Source organism: Mustela nivalis (assembly GCF_964662115.1).
Source record: "Mustela nivalis genome assembly, chromosome: 12".
Lineage (NCBI taxonomy): Eukaryota > Metazoa > Chordata > Mammalia > Carnivora > Mustelidae > Mustela > Mustela nivalis.
Window position 1 is genome coordinate 5,828,936 of NC_139031.1, and position 18,379 is coordinate 5,847,314.

At 44.1% G+C, this 18,379-nt stretch overlaps 1 long non-coding RNA gene across 2 annotated transcripts; it reads left to right on the forward strand.

Moving 5' to 3' along the window:
* Window positions 1–4,317: 4,317 nt before the first annotated feature.
* LOC309845505 lies at window positions 4,318–16,921 on the forward strand. Of its 2 annotated transcripts, none has more exons than XR_014301312.1 (3): window positions 4,318–4,619; window positions 13,422–13,582; window positions 16,833–16,921. It is a non-coding gene; the product is annotated as an uncharacterized lncRNA (long non-coding RNA). The 2 variants fall into 2 exon arrangements; XR_014301313.1 differs by having other exon boundaries at window positions 16,841–16,921.
* The last annotated feature ends 1,458 nt before the right edge of the window (window positions 16,922–18,379 follow it).

Genomic DNA, 18,379 nt, shown 5'->3' on the forward strand with positions numbered 1-18,379 from the left:
CTCTATCCCTACACTGTGAAGAGTTTTGATCAAGAAAGAATGCTGTACTTTCTCAAATGCTTTTTCCACATTTATTGAGAATACCATATGGTTCTTTTTCTTTCTTTTATTAATGTATTGTATCACATTGATTGATTTGCAGATGTTGAATGAACCTTGCATCCCAGGAATAAATCTCATTTGGTCATGGTGAATAACCCTTTTAATGTACTGTTGGATCCTCTTGGCTAGTATTTTGGTGAGAATTTTTATATCCATGTTCATCAAGGATATTGGTCTGTAATTCTCCTTTTTGATGGGGTCTTCCTCTGGTTTTATTCCAAGGTAATAATGCTGGTCTCATAAAATGAGTTTGGAAGTTTTCATTCCATTTCTATTTTTTGGAATAGTTTCAGGAGAATAAGTATTAATTCTCTTTAAATGTTTGGTAGAATTCCCCTGGGAAGCCATCTGGCCCTGGGCTCTTGTTTGTTGGAAAATTTTTGATGACTGCTTCAATCTCCTTAATGGTCATGGGTCTGTTCAGGTTTTCTATTTCTTCCTGGTTCAGTTTTGGTAGTTTATATGTTTCTAGGAATGCATCCATTTCTTCCAGACTGTCAAATTTGCTGGTGTATAGTTGCTCATAATATGTTCTTATAATTGTTTTTATTTCTTTGGTGTTGGTTGTGATCTCTCCTCTTTCATTAATGATTTTATTAATTTGGGTCCTTTCTCTTTTCTTTTTGATAAATCTGGCCAGGCGTTTATCAGTCTTATTAATTTTTTCAAAGAACCAGTTCCTAGGTTCGTTGATTTGTTCTACTGTTCTTTTGGTTTCTATTTTATTGGTTTCTGCTCTGATTTTTATTATTTCTCTTCTCCTGCTGGGTTTAGGCTTTCTGTGCTGTTCTTTCTCCAGCTCCTTTAGGTGTAGGGTTAGGTTGTGTACTTGAGAACTTTCTTTTTTCTTTCTTTTTTTTTTTTTAAGATTTTATTTATTTATTTGAGAGAGACAGACAGACAGAGAGAGAGAGAGATTGAGAGAAAGAATGAGCATGAGAGGGGAGAAGCAGACTCCCTGCCAAGCAGGGAGCCCGATGTGGGACTCGATCCCTACACTCCAGAATCAGGACCTGAGCCGAAGGCTGTTGCCCAACCAACTGAGCCACCTAGGCGCCCTCTTTCTTGTTTCTTGAGAAAGGGTTGTATTGCTATATACTTTCCTCTCAGGACCACCTTTGCTGTGTCCCAAAGATTTTGAACAGTTGTGTTTTCATTTTCATTTGTTTCCATGAATTTTTAAAAAATTTCTTTAATTTCTTCATTGACCCATTCATTCTTTGTAGGATGCTCTTTAGCCTCCATGTATTTGATTTCTTTCCAACTTTCCTCTTGTGATTGAGTTCTAGTTTCAGAGCATTGTGGTCTGAAAATATGCAGAGAATGATCCAATCTTTTGGTACCAGTTGAGACCTGATTTGTGACCCAGGATGTAATCTTTTCTGGAGAATGTTCCATGTGCACTAGAGTAGAATGTATAGTGGTACAGTAAAATGTGTATATATATATATACACACACACACACACACACACACACACATATATATATATATATATATATATATATATATATATATATTTATATGTATGTAGTATATAGTAGTGTAGAGTAGAATGTGTAGTAGAGCAGTATTCTTTTGTTTTGGGATAGAATATTCTACATATATCTGTGATGTCCATCTGGTCCAGTGTGTCATTTAAAGCCTTTATTTCTGGGCTCCTGGGTGGCTCAGTTGGTTAAGCCACTGCCTTAGACTCAGGCCATGATCCAGAAGTCCTGGTATAAAGTACCAGGTCAGGCTTCCCCTGCTTTGCAGGGATCCTGCTTCTTTCTCTCTTTCTGCCTCTCCCCCTGATTGTGCTCTCTCTATCTCTCTCTCTGTGTCAAATAAATAAATAAATAAATAAATAAATAAAATCTTTAAAGCCTTTATTTCCTTGTTGATCTTTTGCTTAGATGATCTGTCCATTTCAGTGAGGGGGGTGTTAAAGTCCCCTACTATTATTGTATTATTGTTGCTGTGTTTCTTTGGTTTTGTTATTAATTAGTTTATATAATTGGCTGCTCCAATGTTAGGGGCATAGATATTTAAAACTGTTATATCTTCTTGTTGGACAGACCCTTTAAGTATGATATAGTGTCCTTCTCCATCTCTTATTACAGTCTTTGGCTTAAAATCTAATTTATCTGATATAAGGATTGCCACCTCAGTTTTCTTTTGATGTCCATTGACATGGTACATTGTTTTCCACCCCCTCACTTTAAATCTGGAGGTGTCTTTGGGTCTAAAATGAGTTTCTTGTAGACGGCATATAGATGTTTTTTTTTTTTTTTTTTTTTAATCTTTTCTGATACCCTGTGTCTTTTGATTGGGGCATTTAGCCTATTTACATTCAGGGTAACTATTGAAAGATGGGAATTTAGTGCCATTTTATTGCCTGTAAGGTGACTGTTACTGTATATTGTCTCTGGTCTGTTACTTTTAGGCTCTCTCTTTGCTTAGAGGACCCTTTCAATATTTCCCATAGGGATCGTTTGGTGTTTGCAAATTCTTTCAATTTTTGTTTGTTCTGGAAGATTTTTATCTCTCCTTCTGTTTTCAGTGACAGCCTAGCTGGATATAGTATTCCTGGCTGCATATTTTTCTTGTTTAGTGCTTTGAATATATCATGCCAGTCCTTTCTGTCCTGCCAGGTCTCTGTGGATAGGTCTGCTGCCAATCTAATATTTCTACCATTGTGTGATACAGACCTCTTGTCCTGAGCTGCTTTCAGGATTTTCTCTTTGTCACTAAGACTTGTAAGTTTTACTATTAGATGACAGGGTGTGGACCTATTTTTATCAATTTTTGAGGGGGGTTCTCTGTGCCTCCTGGATTTTGAGGCTTGTTCCCTTTGTCAGATTAGAGAGATCCTCTATTGTAATTTGCTCCAATATACCTTCTGCCCCACTCTCTCTTTCTTCTTCTGGGATCCTGATAATTCTAATACTTTTTTTTTCTTATGGTATCACTTATCTCTTGAATTCTCCCCTCTAGTTGTTTGTCTGTTTTTTGCTCAGCTTCTTTATTCTCCCTCATTTGGTCTTCTATATCACTAATTCTCTCTTCTGCTGCATTTATCCTAGCAGTAAGAGCCTCCATTTTTGATTGCACATCATTAATAGCTTTTTTGATTTCAACTTGGTTATATTTTAGTTCTTTTATTTCTCCAGAAAGGGATTTTATACCTTCCATGCTTTTTCTGAGCCCAGCTAGCACCTTCATAACCATCATTCTGAACTCTAGTTCTGACATATTACTAATATCTGTATTGATCAGGTCCCTAGCTGTTGGTACTGCCTCTTGTTCTTTTTTTTGTGATGAGTTTTTCCACCTTGTCATTTTATCCAGATAAGAATAGATGAATGAGAGAAAAAAATACTTAAAAAGGTAGCAACTACCCTGGAAAAATATACTCTAACTAAATCAGAAGAGACCCCAAACCAGGGGAAAATATAGGAGGGAATATATATATATATATATATATATATATATATATATATATATATATAATATTTTAGACTGGTGAATAGAATAGAGCCACACACTTGATTTTGGGTGTGTTTTGGTCTGTTAGAAGAAACTGCCTCCCAAAACTTTAAAGGAAAAAAACTTATATATATACAAAAATAAGGTAAACATGATGAAGAGATGGGATATGACTGTAAAGATGAAACTTTAAGAAGATTCTAAAAAAGAAATTGATAAGAAGTTGGTTGAAAAAAGAAAAAAGAAAGAATGAGATCAGGCTGGAGACTAGAACAAAGCCATGCACTAGATTTAGGGTATATTTTGATCAATTAGAAAAAATTGTATCCCAAAATTTTAAAGAGAAAAAACCTATATGTATACAAAAAATAAGGTTAAATAGAATGAAGGGATAAAATATGACTATAACAATGAAAATTTAAAAAGATTTTTAAAAAGGGATTGATAAGATAAAATAGTTAAAAAACATTAAGATCGGAAAGAGGAAACTTTTAAAAAATAGCATAAGAAAAAAATCAAATTTAAAAATTTAACTTTGAAAGACTAAAGGATCATGGGGAAAAAGCCATGAATTCTATGTATTGTTTTCCTCAGCTTTCGAGTTCGCAGTTCTTGTTGGTTGGTGAACTTGGTCTTGGCTGGATGTTCTTGCTGATCTGTGGGAGGGGCCTGTTGCCATGACTTTTTGTCTTTGCCCAAGGAGGAATTGCACCACCCTTGTGGGGGGTCAGGCTGAGTAATCTGCTTGGGTTGGCTCTCAGGAGATTTGTTCCCTGAGCGCTTTCCATAGAGCTCTGGAGGACGGGAATGAAAATGGCGGCTTCCCAGTCTCTGCCTGGAGGAGCTGAGAGCCCGCGGCCCACTCCTCCGTGTGCCCTGGGAGAAAAGCGCTCAATCCCTCCCATCTCCCTGGTCTCCGGCTGCACTCCCGATCTCCCCTGGCCTGTGACTGAGTGTTTATGTGTCTGGCACACAGCCCCGTTTTGAGTCTCCAAACCCAGCAGATTCCTGCGATATGCTCCTTTGCTGCTCTACCAGAAGAGGAAGGTGAGTCTCCCCAGATCTGCTGCTTGTGGGGTCCCTGCTCGAAGAGCAGTGGCCCGACTGTGCCTCCGATCATGGTTTAAGGTAACCCTGATCTGAAAGCTCACTCCTCGGCTCTGTCTCTGCCACTGGCTTCCCACTCCAATACCTGGCAGCTCTGGCACACTCAGGCACCACTGGTCCTTCTGTAACCCCGTGGGACCTGAGACCACACTGTCCCTGTGAGGGCTCCACCCTTGCTTAGCCTTTGGAGGGACGTCCCTCAGTGGAGCAGACTTCTACAACTTCCCATTTTGTGCTCCGCTGTTCCACCACTTGCCAGGAGCTGCCCCCCTCCCTGTGGTCTCTTTCCTGTATGTCACCTTGGAGTCACTTCTCTGCATATCCTACCTTCTGGAAAGTGGTTGCTTTTCTGTTCTTAGAGTTGCTGCTCTTCTTCTCTTCTATCTCCTGTTGAGTTTGTAGGTGTTCAGGACGGTTTGATAACTAGCTGATTTCCTGGGACCTGATGATATTTCAATCTCCTACTCCTCCGCCATCTTGCTCCTCCCCATCTTGAGACACTTAGAGAATTTCATGTCATCAAAGAGTGGCTGGTGTGAAAATTAATGATAATTTAGTAAAAGATTGGCTAGTAACAGTTTCCTTAAAGCTGCACGGGTGCATGATCTTAAACCCCCCAAAGCTCAATTTTTCTCGATTTATCAGTGCAGGAGAGTTTTCAATAAAGTGACTCTTGATACCATATTTTCCTAAAAGTACAAGTACAGTTCAAGTCTTTGTTGTTGTTAACTTTTGTCTTCCAATTAAAAAAGAATATATTCCGAGACATTTGTTTAATCAGCTTCATTATTTTATAATCACACCTTATAAGTGAGTGGGAAATCTATAAGAGCCATTGCTAAGAGACCAGAACAGAAGAATTTAGCACAACTGTCTTACCATTATTTTAAAATTAGCAATAGCATAAGGTCTGGCTGCAAAAGACTTAGATGCTAACTGGCAAGAAAATCAGTCATTAGGGAAACAGTCTGGAGAGGGCTTGCACAACAAGCCACCATATGTAATGGTTTTGCTTCCTCTTCCTGCTCCACTGGGAGCTGACAACTGGAGAATCAGAGGGAGCTTGATGATTAGGGACACGAGGAAGGTCAAATGGGGCTGTTATCACCATCTTAAGCAGCCTAAGTGGAATAAAACTCTTGGCAGATGGGAAAATGACCGCAGAGTGCTTATTTTAATGCCAGACTGCCCTAGGCATCTTGGAATTGTGACCGTCCTGCAGAGAAGTTGGTTTTATGTGGGGCGCTGAGTGACCATAAAGAAGAGTTATTCTTGGGGCTGGTGTAAAGAGTGTGGGGAGTGAGGATTGGTTAAGAAGCCATTAGTGACATGACTCAGCTGCCCTCTGTCCACCGGCACTCAGGGAGCGTGTCCCTTAGAATGATAAGAAATGGGTCATGTCCCATCCCACAGAGAGAAGGGTATGGCCAGTGCCTTTCCATGTCTCTGTGAAGGTCCAAGGGGCGAGGCTTCTGCTCTGGGATAATCCCCCTGCAACTTGCGTCTCTGTGGGCACTTGTCTCCTAAGAATGTTATAGACCCCAATGTCTCTTGCCACCCTCTTCCGTGCCACCCTGACTCAAGCCAGACGCTTCCTCCGACCCACTTCATTGTCCCAAAGCTCCATTCACCAGAGGCTGTCACGCACAGTCTTTGATTATTGAAGATGCGGGCTTGCTGTGGGTGAAGTTATCTCACTGCGCAGCCCGGAAAATACCCGAAAAGATGATCTCAGACGCTCCAGTTCTAAATTCTTGGCTGCCTCCTCCCCAGTGCCCTTTTCATTGGCTGGCCTCCTTCCTCCAAGACCTTCTTCCAAGACCCTTTTGGTTGGTTCCCATCTTTCTGAAGACAATTCTCTGCCTCTTCTTTTTCCCTACTTCTCTGGCCTGCTCTTAGACATTCAGATCTCCCCTCAATGGTTTGGGTGGATACACTCAAGTTCCTCCAGGCTCTTCTCAGCAGACATTGCCCAAAGCTCTACCCTTCTTCCAAGAGACCCTTCCAAGCTACTGGGATATTATCCAGATAGACATTGATGGACCCAGAGATGAACTAACCGTGGCCCTGCGAGGCAGAGGACTCTTTCCTTCTCTCCTTTCCTCCCTGCCCTCCCTCCTTCCTAATTAGCAAGTCTTTTCCCCACAACAATTAGTGATTCCTAACAAGGAAGGAGGTGGGCACTTAGAGAGGCAGGGAAGAGCAGGCCACAGACAGAGCCCAGGAGAACGGAACATGGTCCGGATCTGAGGATGTCTTGGCTCCATTCACACAGGCAGTCCCGGAGGGCATGAAGATAGTGCTTGGTTTTAGGCCAAGCTATTCAGCCCAGGTCTTAGGAAAATTGGTTCATGAGCCATTTAGCTTTCCTCTTGCAGAGACACAAAGTACAACTCCAGTTGAGGTCACTCTCTTGGGACCTCACGAATTTAGTGAAGGAACTGGGCCTGGGAGGGCCTGTAAGTGCCATTGCTGATTAGAGAACCAAGTCGCCTTAGACCTGGCCCTGAGGTGGGGCTGGGGCAAAGCCCTGCTTGCAGAGGACGGACTCATGGCTTCCTGCCAGCTTTCTGCCAGCTGACTGGCAAACATCGAATGTTCTGGGTAACTGTCGAATCTGGGGTTTGAAATGAATAAAATGCAGAAAGGCTGCAAGTAACTTTGGTAGAGAGGCAGCTCCTTTGACTAAATACTTGGAATTTTGGAAGTAACTGATCTGATGGGACCAGCACTCCCCTCTCTGCACACTGTCCTCACTGGACAGTATCTCCCCGGCTCCAGACCCTGGTGTAGCCGCAGCCGCTGGGACCAGTGCTCCTGGACTTCCTGCCTTGCTGCCTCGCTCTGGACGGAGCACACTGGACTGTCTGCGGGGGTGGTCGCCAGCTCAGGCTCCAGTGTCTTGACTTTACAGCTCAACACAGAGCAGGATTGTTTTCAATTCACATCTTTTTCTTGAGCTCCATCTAGCATGGCAGAAAGCCAGGAAAGGCCCGCAGAGAACAGAATTTATCCTTCTCAATTTTCAATGGAGAATGGGACCCAAAGTTGCCAAAGGCTGGAGGTTAAGGGCGAGCCTGCTGCAGGCCAGTAGTTGTGTTGGACGCAAGGGGGTTTGCGTGAGACCCAGCCATGCGTTTCAGCCTCTCGCAGTTCAGCTGCGAACCCTAGAGGGAAACGTGAGGGGATGACCAAGCCCCCACTGCTGTGAGTGGCCGCAGAACGTCTTTCATTGAGAGTCGAGACCTCCTGTCCTTGACCATCTGTGACATTTCTGCGACATGCCCTGCTCCTCTGTCCTGGGCCAGCTCTTAGTTGTGAGAGCTGTGTTGGCCAAGCAGAGCTGGAATTTAGGGGAACAGCTCTCTTGTGTGGATGGAGATGCTCTCCTTGATAATGACATGTCCACGCCATGACTTCTCTGCTGAATGCAGGTACGTCTTTTCAGCCCTACTGCATAGAGGGGCTCCCAGTGGGGTTTGCACGGAGTGGGGGCGGGGCAAGCTGTCTAGAATGTGGCAAGAAAGAGCTGGTGCCTTTCCTTCAGCCTGTCATGCGACCTATTCCCAATTTTCTCAATTCCAGATTTCTCCCCTGGATGCAAGTCATTTCCTGACTCTTAAGGAGGTGTGTCAGCGCCTTGCCCCTTGTCCAGCTCAGTATTGGTCAAGTAAAGCTTGTAATTTGGGGTAATGTTCGCTTTCCAGTAGCGGAGGCTCCCTCGGACTGTGATGTGTCTGGTTCCAGTCCTCGCCATCCTTTCTCCCCACAAGGAAGTTGGAGGCTGCCTCATGTTGGACCAGGGGTCTGCACAAATTACATCTTGGGACCCAGGTAAACTAGAGTTAGAAGCCATCTCTGTGCAGAGCCATCTACATGCCCCCTGCTTACCCGAGACCCGATCTCACCTGTGGCTGCGCTCCCACCCCCCAAGGCAGGCCCCAGATGACTCTTGCAAGGCCTGAACTTGTATTTCTGGCTCAGGCTGCCTGGGGCAGGGGTTTCCTGGGCTGACACTCTTTGCTTTGGTAGTTACAGCAATGGCCCATCGTTCTCTAAAAACTTGCCCACGTAGGGGAGAAATCCACAAATTTGGGATCTGAACTTGGCAGGGTCCCATATGTCCCCCAGCCCCTCAGACAGGGCCGGTCTGATAACAGTGCAAGGTAAGTCACACACTGAACGCATGATAGCAACCTGTACAGTCGTGGGGGGCCACTAGGAGCTGTGGCTCGGGGAGGGGGTTTCTCCAAGAGAGAGGGACTACCAACAGGAGGTTAGGCTCCAACCCCCAGACGAGTATGAGATGCGGGAGGAGTCCTAGTCTGAACGGGCTGTTGTAACAAACATACCACAGGTCAGGTGGCTTACGAACGACAGAAATCCATTTCTCATAGTCCTGGAGACTGAGAAGGCCAAGATCAAGGCACGGTGGGTTCCGTGTCTGGTGAGGGTCTGTGTCCTGGTCATGGACGGCGTCCTCTCATGCGGAAGGGGCAGCGGAATCTGTTTTATCAGGCATGAATCCCCTTCCTGGGGGCCTCCCCCCAGGTCCTGCTCCCCCCCAACGGCCCCATCTCTGAACACCATCTCCTTCAGCATTAAGTTTCAACATAGGAATTTTGGAGGGGACACAAACAGCTCACCACAGAACGGACCAGCCGTAGGGGGACCCCCTCGTGGACCAGAGAGCCACGCACCCTGGCCCAGAGAAGAAAGAGCTACAAATAAACGGTGAGTGTGTTTTTTCATAGTTGAGAATAGGATTTAAAAGCCTATGTTAAGGGTTAAAAATTATGAACCAGGCCTGATGTAAACGAGGTTATTTTGGGGATACATTTTACTGGTTGCTGTTGCGGAGAAGGTGGCATTTTTCACCTTTGGCAAAATGAAATAGAAATCTGTGTTAATCTTGTCTTCCTAACACGACTATAAATTCCTTGAAGAGGGGCTGAGATTGAAGCTGACAGGAAGGGAGGGCAAGTCTCTCACCAGAGAGAAGCCGCGCTTCCTGACTCTTCCTGCGGCCCCTGTCCCCGAGCGCAGGAAATAGAAGCTGAATGCTTTCACGTTGTCCGTTTTTGTCCTTGTTACTTGTCATGGACTGGCACAGGGCTGGGCTCAGGGCAGGCTGTTTGGCTCACTGAAAACATCAGGGTTGGAAAAGTGGGCTGTGGGAAAACTCCACAAGTGATGGAGAAGGGAGCTGGGAAAGGCTCGTGGGGGCCACAAGGTCAGAGCTGGAAGACTTGGAGGAGGACTTGACTCCACGCTTTCAGAGACTGAGCCACTGAGCCCCAGAGAGAACGTGGGGCTTGCCCGACGCCCCACAGATGATCAGGGTCAAGGCCAGGGTTAGAACACAGGGCTTCGGGTCTCTGTGTATTACCTGATGCCCAGCTCATGAGCTTCCTACCTTTAGGGAAAACCATTATAAAACCCAGGCTGTACTCTGGGCATGAAGGGAAAGCACTAGACTCTCATCACCTGTGCTGGGAGCCTTTCTCTGAGACTGGGGCAGGGTTATGCTGAGCTCACTCCAGAGGTGCTGCTTGTCTTCGAGGAGATGGAAAGTGGGATCTATTTCAGTCACCTCCCACTTGGATAATCTGCATCTCTTTGTGTATCTGTCATCTAACTTCACCAATAATGAGTTCATGTCCAATCTTGTTTCAGCCATAGTGTTCATTCCCCTGACATCGGATGGATTTGCAAATCTGGGATGCAAATCCCAGAGACCATATAGTTTCATCTGTAAGTATTTCAGTATTTCTAAAAGACGGAGACTCTTTTACAAAAGCCCACAATGGCATAACCACACCTAAAATATAATAATTCTTCCATATAATCCAATATCCAGTCAGTGATCCAACTAAGCCCCAAATTCAGAAACCAAATAAAGTCCATTCCTTGCAATTGGTACTTGGGCTCTTTTTATAAAGACTTATGTATTTTAGAAAGGGAGCCTGAGCAGGAGGGGCAGAGGGAGCGAGAACCCCAAGCAGACCCTGTGCTGAGTGCAGAGGCCTGCACAGGGCTTGATCTCACGGCCCCAAGGCCATGACTCTAGATGAAACCAATGTCGGTCACTCAACCAACGGCACCACCCAGACACCCCATGGATGTGGGACTCTTCAATATCTTTTAATCTATAGTATCTTTCTCCATGTTTTTTTCCTTGCCTTTTGGGGCTTTGATGAAAGGATTTGGGTTGTTCATCTTTTAGTGTTTTCTACGGCTGGATTTTGGTAAATTCATCTGTGTGATGTATCTTAACATTAGGGTAGCAGCCAACCCAGTGTGCCCAGTGCCAAAACTGGGGAAATCAAGAGCAAACCAGGATGGTCAGTCACCCTACATTTCCCCCTGCCCCCGTCACTGATTTAACTGTAAGTTAACTGTAATTATTTCAGTATTTCCAAAAGATGAAGACTCTTTTACAACTCTTTTATAACTACCAACTCACGGGAGTTAAATCTGGAGTCTTTATCAGTTTAGTTTTTTGGCAGGAATATTCCCTGGCTGGTGGTGTGTTAGTCCATTAGGAGGCCCATAAAAAGCTGGTTGCTTTTCTTTTCACATTATTAGCAGACATGAACCACCATTGCATAAATCCATTCATTCATTAGGGTTGCAAAATGACGACGTTCTAATTCTACCTCCCCTTTCCCATTTATTAGCTGGAATTTTATAACAAGAAACTTAGTCTCTGAGACTCTTTGGTTACCCAGAGCAGCAATTCGTGTAATGAAGGCACTGTGAGTGTTTGATTCTTTTGCTTGATTTGTCAATTTTTCAAAAATACGTTTCCTTGGCCATGGCTGAAGAGTGAAGGCCGAGTTTCCTTTAGTAGCATTCCAAACTCACAGATTGGAAAGAAATGTTCAGTCTTGTGTAGTTACTCTCCTGGTTGATATTCACATGTCTTCGTCTTTGGCTGCTGGAAACTTGCTCAGGTTGATTCCTGGGTTATTTTGAGGAGCAGCCTCCTTGTTTTATGACTTGACAAGATGTTCTGAAGCAGATGATTTTGTATGTGCTTGTCCCGGTCTTGGAAATAGCCATTTCTCTGATGAGTTGTGGCCCTTTCTGTTGGGAAATTTATACACAAACGGAGATGTTCCTTGCTCCTAGACTGTTCACTGTTTCTAGGTCCTTCCAGACCCAGCTATAGCCAGGAAATATGTACTGCTTTTTAAAAATTTTTCTTTTTCTTTTTTATTTTATTTATTTATTTGCATGAGAGAGAGAGAGAGAGAGAGAAAGAGCGTGCAAGTGAGCATGAGCGGGAGAAGAGGCAGAGGGAGAGGGAGAAACAGGTTTATCCACTGAGCAGGGAACCCGACATGGGGCTCAACATGGGGCTGGATCCCAGGACCCTGGGATCGTGACCTGAGCTGAAGGCAGAGGCTTGATGGACTGAGCCACCCAGGTGTCCCATATGTACTGCTTTTAAGGGATAAAATATATAGTGTGTTCATGCTGATATTACTAATTCATACTCAGAACTACAGAATTTTGCAGTGAACCTCACTAATCTCATGTCTTAATCTCCTTTCCCCCACACTGAACATCCTGACTCATTATGGTGCCACCATAATCACTGATCTGCCTTATTCCCAAACAAGCACACACACACACCAGTCTCAGACTAACACCACGAACCACCACAGCTAACAACACGATTACAGGAAATAGCTTGTGATGTTTTTGAAGTTTTTTTTGTCCTTACAGCATATTCTACTAGGGATATATAGTCAAATGACTGTGTTTAAGTCACTGGGAATAATTCCTTGGTTGGTTATATTACAAACTGGTGGTTATGTTACATAATTACGGTTTATTGGTATAATTTCCCTTTTCATTTTTAGGGCTTGCCTTTTAAGCTTTATTCCGAAGTTGAGCGTACCAAATGAGGTATTCAGAGGAGTCTAGCTTCTGTCCCTGTCTCCTCTGTTCCATCCCGTCCTCCCTCACCGATAATCATTTAGCTATTTTTGTCCTTCCATTTTTTAAAAACAATCAAATGTATGAATGTATCTAGTTCTCCTGCTTTAAAAATGTCATTATTTATTTATTTATTTATTTTAAGGTGGGGAGGGGGAAGAAAAAGGGAGGGGCAGAGGGAGAGGGAGAGAGAGAATCTCAAGCAGACTCCCTGCTGAGCACAGAGCCTGATAAGGGGCTCCATCCCATAACCCCGAGATCATACCCTGACCCGAAATCAAGAGTTTAACTGAACCCTCCAGGTGCTCCCCTATTTTTTTTTTTTACATGAATAAAAGCATTCCAGACACAGTTTTCTATTCCTTGCTTTTCCACTTGCTATCTGGGGAGCACTCCACATTAGAAAGAGATGGTCCTTGTTCCTTTTCACAGCTGTATAATACTCCACAGTGTGGCCAGACTTGGTTAACTTAACTGGTCCTTGGTTCATTGTTACTTGTTTCCAGTGTTTTGTTGTTATTATAAAGTTGTGCTACAATACATAGCCATGTGCATTAATCTTTTCAAGTATCTGCTAGTTTGTCTATGGGATAGATTCCTAAATTTTCTGGGTCAGAGGTTACTGGTATATAATTCTGTAAGATATTACGAGATTTCCCACCAGCAATGTGAGAGTACTTTAATCCCCCACCTTGCTGACAGAGTACGTTGTCACACTTTTGGCTTTGTGTCCAATTTGGTAGGTGAGAAATTGTTTCTTAGTGCATTTAAAAAATGTGTATGTTTCCGTCACAGGTTGAATTCTTGGGGAGCAGTCTTTGAGACAGAGACTAGCATGCAAAGTGTTTATTAAAGAGTGATCCTTGGATGAATCCCTGTGGAAGAGACAAGAATGAAATGGGATGGACAGAAGGACAAATTGAACAACTTCAACGAATTCTCCTGCCAAACCCATGGTGAGCTCTGGAGCCGGGATGGGGTAGTGGACGGGCCCCTCTTGCCTCATGTTAACCCGTCATTGGATGTGGGCTGCTTGGAAAGAGGCGTGACCTTGGATGAAGCAGTTTCTTCTGCTGTGGCAAACCCACATGAGGCTTCGTAGCTGAGGGCCATCTTCTGAGGGCACGTGCAGTAGGTGGGGGTTTTCATTTCTGAAGTAAAGTGGGTGATATGTCACAGCACCCACCTTTGTCTCTTATCCCTCTGTAAGATCTGCCTTCAGGATTTTGTCTGTTAAGTATTCTACCTACAACCGTCTTTCTATCATCTATGGGTTTTTTGATCTGTATTTGAGATACTAGATATTGTTGGGAATTAAAAATTATGTTTCTGTATATCCTACTTTGGCTCACTTAATGCTCTTTGTCCTGAATTCTACCTAACTAGATATCAAGATGGCAACTCATGATTTCTTTTTTATTTGCATTTGCTTGTTCTTTTAAATGCTTTAAATTTTTTTCTGACCATTTATTTTTAACATTTCTGAATCTCTTTGTGTTAGGAGTATCCCCGATACGTAACGTGATATGAGATTTTGTCATTCAAGCCAATCTGAATATTTTTTCTTTTAATAGCTGAGTGAAGCCCCATTGTATCTATCAATGCAATTGGTACGCTTGGCTTCTGTCCGGCCACACTGGTTTATTACATACAGGTCTCTATGGGATCTATTTCATGTGTTCTCTTTTGGTATTTAGGAAGGTTTGAATTATTGTTTTCATGGGTACATTGCTTCAGTACTATTACATGATACTGCTAGTGCCCTGGTTTTGCCTTTTTCCTTATGAGTTCCCTACTAGGAGCAGTACTAAAATGAGCGAATAACTTCTTGCTCCCCCTTTCTTCACACGGCATGTAACATGAAGTAACACACTTTTCCTTCCTGCTTCTACCTGTGAGGCCATCAGCAAGCTGATTCTATTGTGTACGCCCCTCCCTTGCCCCTCCCTCCCCCCATTTCTCACCTGTTACACCTGCAACATCCAGATCCAGGCATGGCCTTCTCTGTGGCCTCCCTTACGAGTGTCTCTTACTCTGGGCACCCAGCTTGTTGACCACCCATACAGTGCTGTCTTTCCAGTCATTTTGTTTTTTGAACCTTGTTCTCTAGCAGATTCTTTAGGAAGGGCTCATGAGAGTGATAGTCTCTGAGCTCTTGAGTGTCTCTCTATGGTCTTTGTCTTTCAAGATTGGCTTGCTCACATGTTCTTTCCTTGAGTACCTTAATATTTCACTCCTCTGTATTCTGGCATACAGTAAGGCTGTTGAGAATTCTACATGCAACCTGATATTCTGTCCGTTCTAAGCACCTTGGTCTCTCTAGCCAATGTACAAAGGTGGGGTTCTTGTTTTTTTTTAAATTAAATTTAATTATTTTTGTGTGTGTGTGTGTTCCAAAATTCATTGTTTATGCACCACACCCAATGCTCCATGCAATCCGTGCCCTCCATAATACCCACCACCAGGCTCACCCAACCCCGCATCCTCCTCCCCTCCCAAACCCTCAGTTGGTTTCTAAGAGTCCACAGTCTCTCATGGTTCTTTCCCAGCAGCTCTACGAGCAGGGTCTCAGCACACAGGGTGCTCATTCAGTGCACTTGTAAGTATGTTTAGTTTAGGAAAAGATGGTCCACACTTTCCTTTGGAGCAGTATTCTGTTTTATAGCTTTAGTGTTCCTCTTGGTAATTCCTGTTTTATAAGTGTTTGGTCCTTGCCTGGCTCCTGTTACTTTCTCTGGAATTTTTTTTACCATTTCTCATTCATTCCTTTGGAAGGAAACATTTGCCTTTTCCATCTTTTGTTTCACAGGAGCCAGCATCCATGGTGTGTGTTTGCATCTGTGATTCCCCTGGTGTGGTACATTTCTAAGATGGCTTCTATTGGGTCACGTCCCCTGGTCTTTTCACCCTGCCCTTCAGTCTGTGCTTCTTTCAGAGCTGCCATCATTTTATTTGTTCCTGCTCATCTTGAAATATTACATGACTGGTTTTCCTCTGTGTTCGAGCTGTGTCCTCCTGGGCGCCTCCCTGGGCCACCAGGCCCGTTAACGGCGTTCTTCAACTCTTTTCTCTCAGACCAACTCGGCATGATATTTGAATGAAATTCCTTTTGGCTGCTCAAGTTTAAGTAAAATGAATTTTCTGATTGGGCCAAGATCACTTTTTGGAACGTCATGAGTCTAGAGCTCTCATTTCTGTTCTTTTCATAAAATTTAGAAGACATGGCCTCCTGCTCCCTGACATCTTTCTTCTCTGATGCCTTTGCCCACTGTGTAGGAACTTCTCTTTCCTTGCCCCCTACTGGCTTGGGCCTCTCAAAGGCGCATCTTCTCTGAGCAGTTTCTCCTTGGTGCTGGATTTGGACTTGAGATTGAGCTCTGCTGTGTTGGTCTGAGAGTCTCCAGGGCCGGGATGCTCAGGCCCAGCTTGACCACATGGAGGCCCTTGTCCTTGCCCAAGGCCTTCAAACCTCTCCCCAGTTTGGCTGCTGTTTTGTGATTCTCAGGCCCATCAGAGAGAGGACCAGCTGCCTTTCCTTATCTTCATCCTGAATACTGGCTTCCAGGATGCCGCTTCTGTGTTTGGGACCAGTTTGCTCTTAAACATCTGTGCTTTGGGTCTAGGGGGAATCCTCTGTCCCGAGTCTGTTGTGAATGTGGTTCATGGGCTTTGGGTTTTGTTTTCTACTTCTGGTCGCTTTGTATGTGGAGATTTGGGGGTGTTGAAAATAACCACCTTACTATTCATTAATTACTCATTAATATTCATCTACTTTTTATTAATCGAAATTATTAAGAAATTTGAAGTGTAAGTATGTACCTGGTGGGATTAACAAAATGATAATCACCGTGTCCTATGTATTGGAAATGTCCCATTCAGGGCAACGTGTCCAGGGGACACCTACTGAGCAAACGTAGGAAAGATTGATGGTTGTATGACACTTCCTGAGGCTGCTGTAACCAGTACCACAAACTGTGTGGCTTAAAACAACACAGATTAATTTTTCTCACTGCTCTGGAGGCCAAAAGTCTAAAGGCATTTGCAGGCCATATTCCCTCCATAGGCTCCAGAGAAGAATGGTTTTTCCTTTCTGGGTTCTGGTGGCTGCTGACCTTGGGCTGGTGGCAGCATTGCTCCAGTCCCTGCCTCTGTGTCTTCACATGTTGTTCACCCTGTGTGTGTCTCTGTCTTTTCTCTTTTTATGAGGACACCAGTCACAACTGAATCCGATACCACCTTGTCCTAACTCAATGACATCTGCAAAGACCCTCTCCCAAAAAAGGCCATGTTCACAGGTATGGATGGACATGGATTTGGGGGGACAGTATTCAACCCAAGACAAGGGTATTAGGCCAGATGAATGTATCCTAGGGGGATTTCCTAGATGAAGAGGATGGCCTGTTGGTTGGCCCTTGGGCATGGTGACTGGTGGTGAGCACTCTCCAGTCAGCTCTAGGCTCCTCCTGAGGTCTCACTGTGCCCTTGGATGACTCCTCTGGGCAAATCCCCATGTGGACCTAGCTCCAGGCTGTGGGCTAGGTTTGTTTCAGAGACCCTAATGCTCTGTCATCCCTTTAGGAGGTCTGTGAGCCTGAAAAGTCATCAAAGAGAAGCCTTCTATCTCTGGACCCAGTGGTGAGGTGTGGAAAAAAAGGGCAGTGGTCTGCTCCCTATTCTGACCATTGAATGCTTACAAATGAGCTTCTTTTTAAAAGCCTGAAACCCTTACACAGGCGGAGAAGGAAGCAAGGAGTCAGAATGGGTGCCAAGAGCTATAAATTTTCTGTGTCTGTCTGGGGCCATTATTCCACTGCCTACAGGCACTCACTTGGCAGCTCAAAGTGAATCAGTCACATTCTCTGGTCCAGGTGGATGCACTGGTTATTTAATTAATTGGATTTACGTAAGTTCAGGGTCCTACTTCTTGCATGGGGCATCTTCCAAATTCTCAGTAGTCTAGAAATATCGCAAGGAACTTTTCTGACTTACAAGGAGAATGGTTGCAGTCATACTCCCCTTGTTCACTCTTGAAGTCCACCCCTCACCAATCTAATACACCAGCGACAGTGACTCCCCTCCATTCTGGATGGTGTTTTGTCTGAAGAGTATTTGCAGCTATTTCATAGTGAGCATGGGAGAGATTTCTTAGCTAGCTGACATGGTCTTATACCTGATTACTGTTCCCTTTGCCTGTATGTATCATTTTTAAAGGCTTGCAGAATCTTTTCCAGGAATTTTAATTCTGTTGGAAACCATGTGGAAGTTGAAATGTTAGAGACCCGAGGTAGCCTGATACGGTAGAGTTAGCTGTTTATTTCCCAAATATCCCAGTTCCCTGGTACACCCCACACCATCCTTCACTGTTTTCAACATCTTCAGTTCATTGTTCAGTAGCATCACGCTGACTTTCTGTCAATCTCACAGCAAGTTAGACTCTCAGGTCCACACCAGCAACTGACCACCTCCCAACCTCATACCGGTGTCCCCAGCAATACAAGGCCAGGTGAGCTATTGACTTCCTTTTGCTGTTAGATGGAGCATCTTCTTGGGATGCGAATGAACAGAGCATTTGGACCTTTTGGGCATTTGCACCTGTCATGCATGCGTATTTCCATTTCCATTTCCGTTTCTCTGTATCTTCGTCCATCCTTCACTTTCCTTCTGGTCCTCGCCTCTTTGATTTCTCCTCTTCCTCTGGTAACTACATCTGTCTAGTCTACTTCCTCTCTCTTCCTTTCTCTAGTAGAGAGGTC